Raw genomic sequence first — 14930 nt, forward strand, 5'->3', positions numbered from 1 at the left:
AGCCGCCCCTACCAAACCATCTCTACAAATCTTGCATTTGTAGGGGCGGTTCCCAGGCTGCCCCTACAAATCGATTTGTAGGGGCGGCTCGTATTACCAGTCGCCCCTACAAATCTATTTGTAGGGACGGCTCATATTACCAGCCGCCCCTACAAATTGATTTGTAGGGGCGGCTATAGTACTAGTCGCCCCTACAAACAAGTATTTGTAGGGGTGGTTTAATCTAGAACCACCCCTATAGTACGTTTTCCAGCTAAAAAAATTCAAATTTACAATTCAAAATTGCGTTGCCGAACGTCCTGCGACCAACGTTCCGAACTATGTTCGCATTGCCGAACGCCCCGCGACCAATGTTCTGAACCATGTTTGCTTTGCCGAATGCCCCGCAACCAACGTTCTGAACCGCGTTCGCGTTGCCGAACGCCCCGCGACCGCGACTACGAGCACAAGAGTATTCTATAAACTACAATTACAAGTCCAATTCACAAGAATATATACAATCCATCATTAAATATACAAATTCCATACACATTCTTATCAACGTCCTAGAGCTAGACTTTCAGTCTCACGATAGTGTTGGTACTGAGGATTTGTACCTAACTCAGAGGTCATGGTAGGTGCCTCTAACGTGTACAATCTGGTCCAATATGAAGTTGCAAAGGTCGCCGATGAGCTCTAAGAGTTGGTCATCCTTGTATGGGTCTCTTTTCATTCCTTTCTCGTCTCTCCACTACAAGAGAACAAGTTTCAGTTTAGTATTTCATACCATGTACAAAGTTTTTATACTACGGGTGAAGAGGTTCAAACTTACCCTTAAGGGGTGTCTCCTATAGGCACTGGTGTTACTCATCATAGAACATATATAGTATCCACAATGTACACTCCCAGGCCTCTGCTTGGGGCACTGTGTGTTTTGCATATGAAAATGTTAAGTAATGCTTTTGACAGCCATGTAACGGAGTACTAAAGAAGTAAGTTACACTTACCGCACATAGTGTTTTTATAGCCAGCTTTTCCTTCCTTGCTGGATCATGCCTTCCGTGACGATTAGTGACATAGAACCTAAATGCCATGTTCGAATTATTTTAGCAAATACAACTTGTTAGAATCCAAAAGTGAACGTTACAAGTACGTATACAAACATATAAGCTAATGAGGATTGTCGATATGTATACGTCTTGAGAATCGATATGAAGTCTTTGTATGTCACCGGGTCCCTATCTATTGAATCAAAGACCTATGCCATGCTCCTCCTAACATCGACGGCTACACAAATCCAGTGGTTGCTGCATGGATTTAATCATAGAACTAGATAAGCCCTTTTGCATTGAATAAAATATATTGAACAAAGCTTTAAGTATAGAGTTGAACTTACTCGAAGTTGTATGGTAGCCATATAGTAGAGTGTTGTTGGAGAGTTTTGAAAGCCAGGGCAATGTATGCCGCAACCTTAAGGGACTCTTCCCTTAGTTTCGCTGTATGGATGTGCTCTTTCTCCCGAAGAGTCTTTCCAGCAGCTAGCTCTTTGGCATCAAGTAGCCACCGTTGAGGATAATTAAAATTTGTTTGTGCTATAGCTTGAGGGTCTATATACCTGGCTTTCACACTTGGCATTTGTTTGACAATGTGCACTTGCATTCTACAAATCATGGTGTGGGTTAGTTACACCAAAATTCAAAGATTACATTCATATCGGGAGGACAAGGACTTACAGGCACCACGTGCGAATTAGATTTATCTCCATTTCCCCTAGGTGAAAGCATGTGTGCATGTCATTGAAGTCAAAGACAATTTTCCCGGCTGGGCTTCCAAATGTGCTAGTGGGGAAGCATGCTTGTATGAGATCTATGCTCGTTGGGAGAACACGCAAGTACTAATCATGGAACCTTCTCATTCCAAGTGGTAGGCGCTGGATGTCCCAGTTTGGTAGGAAGGGCTTGCCTCTTTCATATGTTTTCGGGCAATCCTTTAACCATTTGATGGCATCAACATTTGGATACTGCTTTGCAATTTGGTGGAGTTTGCTAGTGACGGCCTCCTCAGAACCCCGTGATGGGACTTTTTTTAACTTGGTTCTCAAGCTTGAACTGGTCATGGGAATACCACTTGGACACTGACGAGACATCTTTGATCGGAACATAAACTGGCCTTATGTTGATTGGAATCTTCTTTCGAAGTTCCCATTCAGGCACGTCCACATCTTCTTGTGCATCACCTTCTTTAGGAGGCACTCGTTGTTCATTTATCGGTTGTGCTTGTTGAGAAGACTGTGGCATCTCATCATGCACTTGCTCGGTATGAGCTGGAGAAGGTTGTGGCATCTCATCAGGCACATTCTCGCTAGGAGGCGGGGAAGAATGTGGCATCTCAGGAATGTGGGGGTCACAAGATAGTGAAAATATCTCCCTGACCTCAACAACTCGCTCCAAATTTGGGAGAGGGGGAGGCAACGAAGAAGCAGTCAATATAATGTCCTGTTTGTGCCAGAGGATGAACTGCCCCATAACGTCTTCGAGTAACACCAGCCCCTCGGGAGTATCGTAGTATATCCTCCACTGCATGAACTCAGGCTTCACTGTATGCACCTCGACCCTAGCATAGTCCGACAGTATCTTATTATTGTGGTGTAAGCCACCGGGAGGATGTGCCACACCTGTTGCCACCTCCATCACAGTGTTCTGCTGGCCGCTGAGAAACACCAAGGTGCAACTAGTTGGTTCCCGTATGGAATTGACTGGGGTTGTGGCTGTAGTGGAACCTTGGCTACTAGGAACTTTTGGAGGGCTACCAACTAATGCTAGTTCTCCTGGCAGCGTCACTAATATCCGTGGCTCCATAGACAGACCTTGCTCCTCCAGCGCCTTCGCAACTAGAGCCTTCACTTGGAGCTCAAGACTAGTCTCCTGGTCTCGGCCATGTTTCTTGTACATGTGCCTATCCTCTTTGAATCCTTGCTTCTAGATCATCCTTTTCCCTAGCCCCCTAGTGCGGCCTATGTGCTCCTTGTTTCCCAAGCCAAGGCTAAGCTCGTCCCTCTCTCTAGAAGGATTGAATGAGCCCTTCTCCTTGTCTTCAACATATTTTAGTATCCTTGATACCGCCTCTTGGGTCTCTAGCTTATCAAACTTAAGATTACTGCTGGATGATTCTGTACTCCTTGCATATATTCAGTTCCTTAAGTGTACCTTCAAATTCATCACATAGATATTCCCAGCAGCTACGACCTCTTCGTCCATATTCCTAAACTGTTCTTCCTTGGCATAGTAGCCACCAGGGCCTAGATGATGGTGGTGTTTGTTCCTCTTCACCAGCTCCAATGCCTCCGATGAAGTCTTCTGAGCCACGAGCTCCTCCCATTGACTAGGAGTTATTTTGCCAAACTCGTTGAAGGGAGTTAACCCCTTTTGGATATACTTCATGTTGAGCTCTGACCTCCAACGTCGGAATGACTCTCCCATCATCCTGATAGCATTTTTTTTACCAATTCGTGCTTACCCTCCAAAAATCTAAAATTGAGCTTCAGTTGCCTATCCCGTAGTGCATTCTTTGTGTTCTCTGGTACCTCTTTCCAGTTAGGGATTGCTAGGTTCAATTTATCTCTTACCAGGGCCCCGATCGCATTACGGAATCGTCCTCTTAATTCCTTCGGCTCAAGGATCTCCCCTATTGGCCCAACCTCTGTTATCACATAGCATGCTTTATCTGCATATAGATTTCCTTTTCTATCCCCTCGTTTCCTCTTAGGCTTAGTAGTCGTGGTTGTGTCTTGAGGTTTGGAGCAGAGGCATCATGATCTGTCTCTATGGTTGTTGCCTCTACTCTCCTTTCCTTTACTCCGTCTTGTCCAGCGAGATGTCATGGACGTCGACGTCGTCTTTTCCAAGTTTCAGGAGGGACCTATATACGATAGGTCAAAGTGTTAGCAGAGGTAACACAGCCAAAGCTTTAGCAAAATTTACAAGCTAAGGTTTTTTCCCTACCTCCTCGTTCGGGTCAAAATCCTTGTCCAAATCTTCCTCTGTTGGCCTCCTTCTGGCTTCACGTGGGAAAGGATCCTCGGGACTTACATATCCCTTTTCTGAGTCATCATCATCATCATCCTCTTCATCTTCGCCTTCAGCAGCCTCTCCTGCTCTTCCTTCTGCTCCCCCTTCCTCCTCGTCACACTGCTCCTGAGTAAGCATCACCTCTAGATCCTTTTCTAACTCATTATCGAACTGCTCCTGAGTTAGCTGGTCCTCTAGTGCTTGCTCCTCATAGGTTGGCTACTCATCATGCTCGGGGCATCGGGCTGCACTGTCTGGTGTTCATGACATTATTTCGCGCTTTGTTCTAATAGATGCAAGAAAGTGTAATTTAGATATAAGAAATAAAAAAGGGCTATAAACCAAAGTAGTCCTATAAAACAACAATATATCAAAAAACTAGTAGTAGCAGTAGTAGAGGCCTCAGAAACATGTCAATCATCATTTGATCATGAACTTGGAGCATCAATGCATCATAATAGAGAAGACAGGAGAAGGTAATGTAGGGGCGGCTGCTAATGATGCCAAGTTCCTCACAAGTTCCTAATCATCAGCTCATAGTCCATATAATGTATGGACTTGGACAATTTCATCATCGGCAAAACAAAGGAGAGGAGAGGAGAGGGGAGATTTGGCAAAAAAAAAGCAACAGTTGCTTAACAAATATAGTGCAGCAGCTGATGGCAAAAGACAGGACAACAAGTCCTGGGCAAAGAGAAAATAGAGGTCTGCACATTATTTAAATCAGAATAGGAGCAACTGCTGCTGCCAAACAAGAGAGAAGAGAGGAGAATAGAGAAGAGAGGTGAGTAGAAGGGAGAAGAGAGGTGAGTAGAAGGAGAAGAGAGGTCTGCATATCATTTAACTCAGCAAAGGAGCAGCTGCTACTGCCAAACAAGAGAGAAGAGAGGAGAAGATAGAAGAGAGGAGAAGAGAGGTGAGAGAAGAGAGAATAGAGGTCTGCACATTATTTAAATCAGAATAGGAGCAACTGCTGCTGCCAAACAAGATAACTTAACTGAAAAAAGATCCATTCCATTCCATGGCATCAGTCAAAAAAAAAGTAGCAGCACAGCTATTGCCAAAAAAAGTAGCTTAGACAGCCAGTGCACTTAACCTATTTGGTTCATGGCCATGGCCTACCACAGGTTGCACAGAGCACCAGCTGGCAAGATTACTTGTTACTAATAAACAAGTCCTTATGGAATGTTTGCGTCATTTTTGAATTCTTAGAATCTAAACTGTGAGAAGGATTATATTGTAATAATCTATTTTTTATCCTAGATTATTACCAATGTTGAAGATAAGCAGGTGGCCTCATACCAAAATATTTCATCAGATAAGATTGAAGGCTTAGATGAGAAAAAAAGGAGCTCAATTCAGTATAACACATCAACACGGGATGATCAGAGTAGTAACTTACAAAAACGTTAGTTAAAGTTTCCCGACTCAGTTTCTAGTTAACTTGGTACCTTGCCATATCATTTTCTTATGTTCAGAAAAGTTCTCCCCGTTCCCTCATTAGTGAAGAAGCATGCAAATTTCATAAGGTTAGTGGTAAAAATGAAAAATAGTCCCCTTAAAACAATGAAAACAAGCTAGATATAGAAATTCATAAGGTCAGTGATAAAAGTAAAGAATAGTGCCCCTAAACAGGGAAGAAAAATAGCAAGATAAATATAGTGACTCCAAAATAATACAAATATAGGTACTATCCACCTTAATATGCATCTTCAACAAACAACTATTTTAACGAATAAACTTTAGAATCTAAACACCATACTGCTTTTAGTTCCCCAGCAGCTCTGAATTATCTTAACAAAAACAAGCAATTTGGTACAGATGATGAACCATTGAGGAAAGAAGCAACTGAAACAGCCATATTTTCTTCCGAAATAATTGCTCTTGTCATTACCACTGAAGATGTGACAAGCTACAAGGACAGTTCAATCTCTAAGGAAAAAATTGTACCAAGGGAAGAAACTATCCAAGCCAACCACAAATCATTGTTACAAGAAAAATTAGAAGGTTCACTAGAAGAACAGGAAGAAACTAGCAGTCATGACAATTCCCCCATGGGTGGTAGTCTAGCTAGTGAAGATACAACTGAGAACTTAGAACGAGGGTACATTGAGGTGCCAACAGTAGAGGATAAATTGGTGGCAATGCAAGGAGAAACTACATCATCAACTGAATCAATTGTCAGCACTTATCTTGATGCTGATGACTCTAAGATCAAGGAAGTTGTTATAGAAGATAAGTCTGGACAAAGAAAGAGTCGACCAGATGTGCAACCATTAGATGGTACAAGCATAGAGACATCCAAGAATGACAACATGCAAATACAAATACGACATTACAAGGAAGAAAACAGAGCAATAAGCAAAACTACAATAGTAAAGCTTATGATTGAAAGTGATGAGCCACTTGAGGATGATAATAATATCCATGGAATGGGAAATCAGGATGAAGATAATACAATAAGTGCATTGTGTGGTAATCTCTATAATGATGAAGTTGTTGCAAAGTGTCAACCATATTTAAAAAATCCAACTACAATAAATGATCCAGAACTGGGAAATGAACAAAATGAAAGTGTAGTTGGTTCAAGACAGAGTTCAGGTTCTGTTACTACAACAATGGAGCATAATGGCACAGAATCAATATACAAGGAAGAAGGAATTGTTGAGAAACATATAGATGACACAACAGAACCTCAAGGTGAGAAACATATACCTTGTTTGTGGTCACCAAGTGATTTAAGTAAAACTTGAACCTGCAATCAAATCAGGGGACAAGGTCAAGTGATGGTTAACTAGAAGTCAAATTAGGGTGCTATCTAGGATCTAACACAGAAAGCAAAACTAAAGCTAGGTTACCATGGAAATGGAACAGCCCACACAAACACCGCCGATTCTCGCGGGCAGACTCAAAAAATTGAATGGCCCTATTCCCAGCACTGGGATCTAAATTCTATTATTATTAGTGGTATCGTATAGTCCATGTCTTTTGCAACATTCTTAGTTCCTTGTTTTATGTTACTTGGGCACAGTCAAGAAAGGAATATGAACAGCAGGTGGCCAATGAAGAAGCGGAACAACTCCACAGTTTCCATGTGAGTAGCATACTGACAAGTAACAGTTACTATGTCTTGCCCTAGCTATTTTTTTTCAAACGAAAAGAAATCGCTTAGAAGTCAGGGCATCACTGTTTCATCAAACGAAAAGAAACCGCATAGAAAAAGAAGAGCCATAGACATTGCCCCAACTAGGGTAGCTGGGTTAAAATGAAAGTACCAATAAATATGAATGCATAAGAACACCATCAAGGCTACAGAATTGTGATCAGATTGTCTTATGCTACTACAATCATTTTGAAAGAAAGTATGCTACTACAATCATGTGCTATATTTTCCATCTGTGTCACTAATCCATTGTTGTAACGATCATGGAAGGAAGATACATTAGTGCCCAATCAAGACAAGGCACTGACTGGGCATTTCATCGAGCATATGCAAGGCGTCGGGCGATGGAACCTAGCTACCTTAGCTTAGATCGACAAAGCACGCGCTGAAGTTCGTAGAATATGGACTTTTCTGAGTTCTGACACTACGGCAGTTGTAACTTGTGCTAGAGCAAGCAGAGATCGTACTTCATCAATTAAGAAAATAAAAAGAATGAAAATATCCAGCAAACATGAAGCTAGGCTTCCTCCTTACTGGTCCAGATGGACGATGTGCACTGGCACTGCGCGTCAATCCAATACTGTCAGAGAGGAGGCCGGGCGCGGGGCGCCGAGAGCCTATGTCATCGGCGTGCGGGGGCGGGACGCCGGGGGCTGGGCATAGGGCACCAGGAGCCTGTGTCGTCGGCGTGTGGGGGCGGGCGCCGGGGCCGGGTGTGGGGCGCCGGGAGCCTACGTCATCGGCGCGTGGGGGCGGGCGCCGGGGGCCGGGTGCGGGGCGCCGGGAGCCTACATCATCGGTGCGCGGGGGCGGGCACCGGGGGCCGGGTGCAGGACACCGAGCGCCGGGGGCTAGTGTGGGCGAGCACGGGCATGGGACCGGCGGCGGGGCTGGCGGCGTGGCCGGCGGCGGAAACCCTAGGCGCGCGGGGCAGCCTGACGGCGTTGGAGGAAGAAGACAGCGCCCAGACTAGATGACTCCCGTGCGCCCTCCTATTTATACTTGGGACTATTTGTAGGGGCGGTTCCTGATCCAGCCGCCCCTACCAATGCATTTGTAGGGGCGGTTCTTGATCCAACCGCCCCTACAAATATTTTCTATTTTTTTAAATTATAAATTCTATATTTTTTATATCATAAAAATACAAAGTAATATAAAAAATTGTGTATATGCACAAATATAATATTTTGTGTTATTCTATATATGAAGAAATATATATATAAAAACAATTGTAGTCAAAACAATATAGAAAACAAAAAAAACAAAAATTAAAAATTTGAATTTTAAAGCTTCGACTACAATTTTATGACATTAAATGAAATAAAATGAAAATGTTGTAAACATAAAAGTTGTATAACTCATCAACATGTACAACTTTTATTTTGGTCATCTTGTCATGTGACTTTGTTTGTACGATTCAAATTTTGAAATTCAAACAATTTCAACTTGAAACAATATTTTGAAAGAGTAAATGATTTCAGATGAAAAACTCATGAATACCAAAGTTGTAGAACTCATCAATATGTACAACTTTTATTTTGATCATATTTTCATTTGACCAAATTTGAACAGTTGAAATTTTGAATTTCACTAAATGGAAACTTCAAACAAGATTTTGAAACCTTAAATGATTTCAACAATAAAAGTCGTGAACATAAAAGTTGTTGAACTCCTCAATATCTACAACTTTTTTTTTGGTCACCTCTTCATGTGACAAAGTATTAGTAAACATTGTTCATAAATTCACATATGACTCAGTTTCATGAACTATACCAGAAACATGTTGATTTGTGAACAATGTTTACTATCACTTTGTTAGATGAAGAAATGATCAAAATAAAAGTTGTAAATCTTGATGAGTTATACAACTTTGGTATTCATCACTTTTTTAGCTAAAATCATTTAATGGTAGAAAATCTCGTTTGAACTTGTCATTTTTTAAATTTGAAAATTTGAAGTGCTCAAACTTTGTCAAATGAAAAGAATGACCAAATCAACACACTAACTTGATAGGTCAAGATTTTAGAAAATTTTAGGAAAAAAATCATCGCATTTGGAGTTAGTATGAGGGAGAAAGACTAGTTACAAATTTTACCCAGAGATTAAAAAGAAAAATCACAACTGTTCATGATGATCAATGATGAACAAGTGTGATTTCTCTTTTTAATCTATGGTAGAAACTTATAACTAGTTTTTCTCCCTCATACTAACTCCAAATGTGATGGTTTTTTTCCTAAAATTTTCTAAAATCATGCTCTATCATTTTAGTCTAGTCATCTATCTTTGTCACTAATTTTGAACAATTCAAATTTTAAATTTCAGAAAATGACAGCTTCAAACCTGATTTTCAAACACTAAATGATTTCAGCTGTAAAGGTGATGAATATAAAAGTTGTATAACTCATCAAGATCTCCTACTTTTATTTTGGTCATTTCTTCATTTCATAAAGTGTTAAGTGATTTCATAAAGTTTTAGTAGTAATAGAGTGGATGTTCAAATAGAGTCATCTGGATGTTGCAAAGGATAGTCTCACACACATGCATAAAATGTAGTCTCACACACATACAAAAATATGTAGTCTTACACACGTACAAAAATATATAGGCTCACACGCATGCATAAATGAAGTCTTACAAACACACACTTACACAAACACTCCACATTCAACAACTAGCTAGCCCATTGTAACGACTTCCCCTTGACACCTTTTCGATCCCATGGCATTATGTCTTTGGGGAGGTTCTTTTCCACAACACTGATCTTCTTAGGAAAGTCTGTGAATAGCGGCATCTCATCATAGTTATTGTAAGCTTCAACATCGTCCATGCCATCAACTCCAATAATGTGCTATTTCCTAGAGGCAACCACGTGCTTTGTCTTCTTCTTCGGGGGGAGGTTACTTTGTGGGTCAGACATATAGAAAACTTGTGCGCCCCGTGAAGCGAGCACCCAAGGGTCTTCTTCTCGTTCAGTTGGTGTTGTTTGATCCAGCGGCATCAAAACAGGGCCACCGTTATATCCCTTCCATAGTCAAGTTCTCATATCTCTTCAATGATGCCAAAGTATTGGATCTTTCACCCTAATCCATCGAGAGCCTCTATTCGAACGCCGCTGTTTTGGTTCACATATTTACTATCCTTTGCATTGGTATAGTATGTATACCCATTGATGTCATAAGCATTCCAAGATGTCACTTGTCTCGATGGCCCCTCCGCCAACCTACTAATGGTAATAGAGTCTATGGTTTCTCCAGGCGGTATGTTTTGGTCCTTCAACCATGTAGTTAGTCGTTGCTTGTGTTGTTTCATGACCCAATCATCCGAACGGCCATTTATCTCTGCCATAATGATAGCCAAGTGTTCATCAATGTATGGTTGCATCAGTTGTGTACTCTGCAAGACACTGTAATGCGCCCGACTCACCTCTTTGTAATCATGGTCGATGAACACTTTTCTACCACTGGTGCCCTTCCTAGCCAGCCTACCCTTATGACGAGAATTGGGTTTACCAATCCATTTCTATACTTTTAGGTACTCTTGACAGCACTCGATGACTTATTCAGTACTATAACCCTCTATCATGGAGCCCTCTGGGTATGCTCGATTATGCACGTATCAACTTAGAACTGAGATGAACCGCTCATAGGACCACATTTCATGCAAGTAGCATGGGCCTAGCGCCTGTATTTGATGAACCATGTGAATCATGAGATGTGGCATTATATCAAAAAAAGCAGGAGGTAAACACATCTCTAGTTGATTTTGTGTCTCCACCACAAATTCATGTAGGTCACTCAGCTCTTGCTTGCCAATCATCTTCTGTGAGATATTCAAAAAGAAGTAGCACATGCAGGTGATGACCATTTTCAAGAACTCTAGCTTTATAGCCCTGATTGCAATAGGTAGAAACACTATCAGCATCACATGACAATCATGAGCCTTGTAGTGTGTTATTGACAAGTCCTTCATCGACACTAGAGATAGCTATGGGGGAGAGCGAGCGAATTATCTTTCTAGTAACTAAGGTAAACAAATGACTAGGAGAAATGTGATAGTACGTCGGGGCATAGCCCACCGACCAACTAGGAGAGTTAAATAGACAAGGTCTGCCATGAGCCCTATGATTTAATAACTAGACCTATCATGGTGGTATACAGAGGATGGACAAGGCAGTCACCACTTGCCACCTACCATAATCTATCCGAAGGCCTAGCCGTATCCACAGGTAAACTATAGCCTAAGCACCATGCTTAATCTATAGGATTACTACTTCGATCTAAGCTCCAATGAAATGAGATCAAAGTACCCTAACTAGACAGTGGAACCGGTAATAATGAATAGCTACTAATTAAGAGATAACCTATGCTACTAATGCCAAACAATAAGCACCTAAGCTCACTAATGATGAACACTAATGACTAAGTACTTAAGTAAAGCAAATTAATAATACTAGAATAAAGTACTTAAAATAAATACTAAATAAAGTAAATGCTGAAATGAAAGAATTACAAAGGAGCTATACCAAACCCAGAAGACTCTTCTGGACTCCAAGAGAAGCTCCGCTCTTGCTCTACTCCACTACTAGACTACTACTCTATAGCTAATGCTAAGCTAGAAAGCTAAGAGAAGCTTAGAGAGCTTGGAATTGAATGGGGCGTCTTTCCACCGAGCTCCACACCCTCTCTTTATAGTGTAGAGAGGCATGGGGGTACTTGTAGGCAGCAGGGAGGTCGGTGGTCATAGGGGGGCATCGGGCGGCGGCATAGTCGTGCCGACCAGCCCTTGGATGCACCACCTTTGCATCCAAGGGTGTTGGTTGCTCCTCCAAGTTAGTTGTGAAGCCAGCACATGGTGAAATTTGGCAGGTATGGCAGTTGGTAAGTCGGTAGAGGCTCCCAAGTCTATAGAAATGGGCCCATAGATCCAACGTGTACAAATCTTGTCCGTTGATCAAACCACCTTGAATGGAAGCTTATGGTTGGCTCTGGACCAGCTCCCACAAATCAGTGACGTGGAAGGGCCACTTAGGGGGCCAAGCGGTGCCCATGTGGGGCCAGGCGGCGCTGCCAAGTGGGCCCTTGGCCTCCTATCACATCCACTTGCTCCATGTGTCCATGTTTGCCACCATTTTGGCCTATTTTTGCCATATTTCCTGCATACAAATAATTCTACAAGCACAAGTGGAACTAGGTGAAATTTAAACAAAATTCTACACATGTGATGATGATTTACATTACTTTGTCATGCTTTTGGGTGGAATGTTGATGGTCAAAATAGGTGTTAGTGATTGTCAACAAGCTCCCCCTAGCTACCCCTTTGCTTTCCTCAGCAAAGATGCGGGTTTAGCATGGAATAGATGTTGGATCAAGAGTTGCATACTATGTAATGTCCTATAAAGACTTGTATACAAACAAATATTATCTCTTGAGTTGAACATGTTAGTACTTAGAAATTTCACCATCAGTCTTAGCGATGTGGAACTTATAGCTTTCACCTTGACACAAGCAATTGCAAGAATGTGTAGCTAGATAGATACTTTTTGCCTACTTTAGTTTAGCACAAACTTCCTAGAGGTTTTCAATAGATTAGAAAAGAAATCTTGCCTAAGTTCCTCAGATGGTACACTCAAGTCACTCAATGGTGTTTAAAATCATCACCAAGGCCATAAATTTTAGCCTCAATTTCTATCCTAAAGCTTATGTGGAGCTCAAGGTAGGGGGTAAAAGCATAGCTTACTTGAATTGAATATATTGTTAAGTCAAACACTTGGATCACAAGGAGCAACAAATCATTCAAATTGATCAAGATGTACATGTGTGTGGCATATTTGGTGGAAGTGGTATTCCTTTGAGAAGTTTCCCTTCTCTAGCTTCTTTTTGAGAGGGTAAGACTACTTTCTTTTTTCTCACTCTCTTTTTTTAACACTAGAGCTTTTTGCTCTTTTATTCTTTCTCACTCTTTTTTTGTAGCCCATGCCTCTCTTTTTATGTAAGACAGCTAGAGAGGTAACTTTGATTCTCATAGAGCAATAATGAATGGAAAGCATATGTGGTTGCGTATCCCCAGTGTAGGAATAGCGTAAATATGTGGGTGTACATGATCTTGATCAAAAAGCATGAAAAGTTTCTCTACTCAGATCAACAAGGCTTGAAAAAGGTCAAAACAAACAAGCAGCTTTTAAGGTGGCTTTATCATGTATGCATGAATATTTATTTGGCTCTGGTAGGAACTTATCACCATTGAGGAACATCTAGCAAGAGGGTTTTAGCATTTTGCAAAACAAAACTCGAGGTTGTTTTTACTATTCCTCAGACAGGTTCAAAGATTTACTCTAATCATGGCTACAACATATCTCACAAAAGCCTATTCTTGGTTCTAGCATTTGCATCCCACGAAAGCATTCAACTTAAGATGAACTCTAAGTTATCATGCTCAAAACTTAAGAAGTATAAGGTTGTATAACAAGCTTTTGTAAAGTATCACAGAGCAACTATTCATCATCTCTAAATATTTTTTATCATCATGTTATTAGAGCAGAGGTTCTCTCGAGATAAATTTAAGGCACTCCTCTCTATATTCTATGATCATGAATATTGAAATGTTAAGTAAATAGGAATGTAAAGAGAGGGTTTAAGATTTTTATACCGGAGCGGGGAGAGATGACTCTCCCAATCTTGCCTTTTGCATAGGTTGAAATGTCTTCTGGCGGCTCTTTTGATTCTTTTCTTTATTGACTAACTAATACTTTTAGAATGCATAAATGACTAAATAACTAAACCTATTACTACTAGATAAATTATTCAGTATGGATGCTACTGAATTTTATTTATTATTATTATTAAATATTATATTTTTTATATGTTGTTTTTTAAATGCAAATCTATCCTATCATGCATAGCTACTATAGAACTTTATTTATTAACATAAAGTAGCTAAATGCAACTAACTTATCATGCAATGCAAAGCAAATTTATTGGAAATTTAAATATGGGATGCAACCAATGAAATGCGGTAAATAAATGCAAGGGATAGAGAACTTACATTTTGTCGAGCTAAGGTCATTCGTCCTTGGGCGGAGGTGTTTCCTCTTGTTCCACCTTGGAGGCCTTGTCAGGATCAGGGGATGATAAGTTTGAGGACGAATCTTTCTTTTTATGCCATCTCTGCCTATTCTTCTTCTTGACAGGTTTCTCTGGTTCTTCAATTGGCTTTAGTTTCTTCATCTGGATTCTCTCTGGATGCTTCTTCTTTTCCTATTTCTAATCAAAAAAGGGGTTCTCTAGAGGCAAAAGCAAATATTTCTTTTCTTCCAGCAAAGTGGAATTGGATTTGCCCAGAAGCCACATATATGCAAGCATTTGTAGTGTTAAGGAAGGGACGACCGGGGATTAAAGGTGTATCTTCAGTGTTGCCCATGTCTAAGATCATAAGCACTCCTAACTTTAACTAGTAAATCAGTGGCTATTCCCTCGAGATAATAGATAGATTGATCGGCTACCTGTAGGTAAACTAAGGTTGAAGCTAGGGAAGTATAAAACAATCTATCATAAGTTCCCTTAGACATGATGTTAATACTAGACCCTAAATCACAAATGGCATTATGGAAGGTATGAGTTCCAATGGAGCAAGTAATCGCGGGGGTACTAGGATCACCCTTCTTAATGGTAAATGGGGAATCTAATAAATAAGAACCCCAAGAATTTATAGCATAGCCATATTTT

The sequence above is a fragment of the Miscanthus floridulus genome, chromosome 5, assembly GCF_019320115.1.
Source record: "Miscanthus floridulus cultivar M001 chromosome 5, ASM1932011v1, whole genome shotgun sequence".
NCBI classification, from domain to species: Eukaryota; Viridiplantae; Streptophyta; class Magnoliopsida; order Poales; family Poaceae; genus Miscanthus; species Miscanthus floridulus.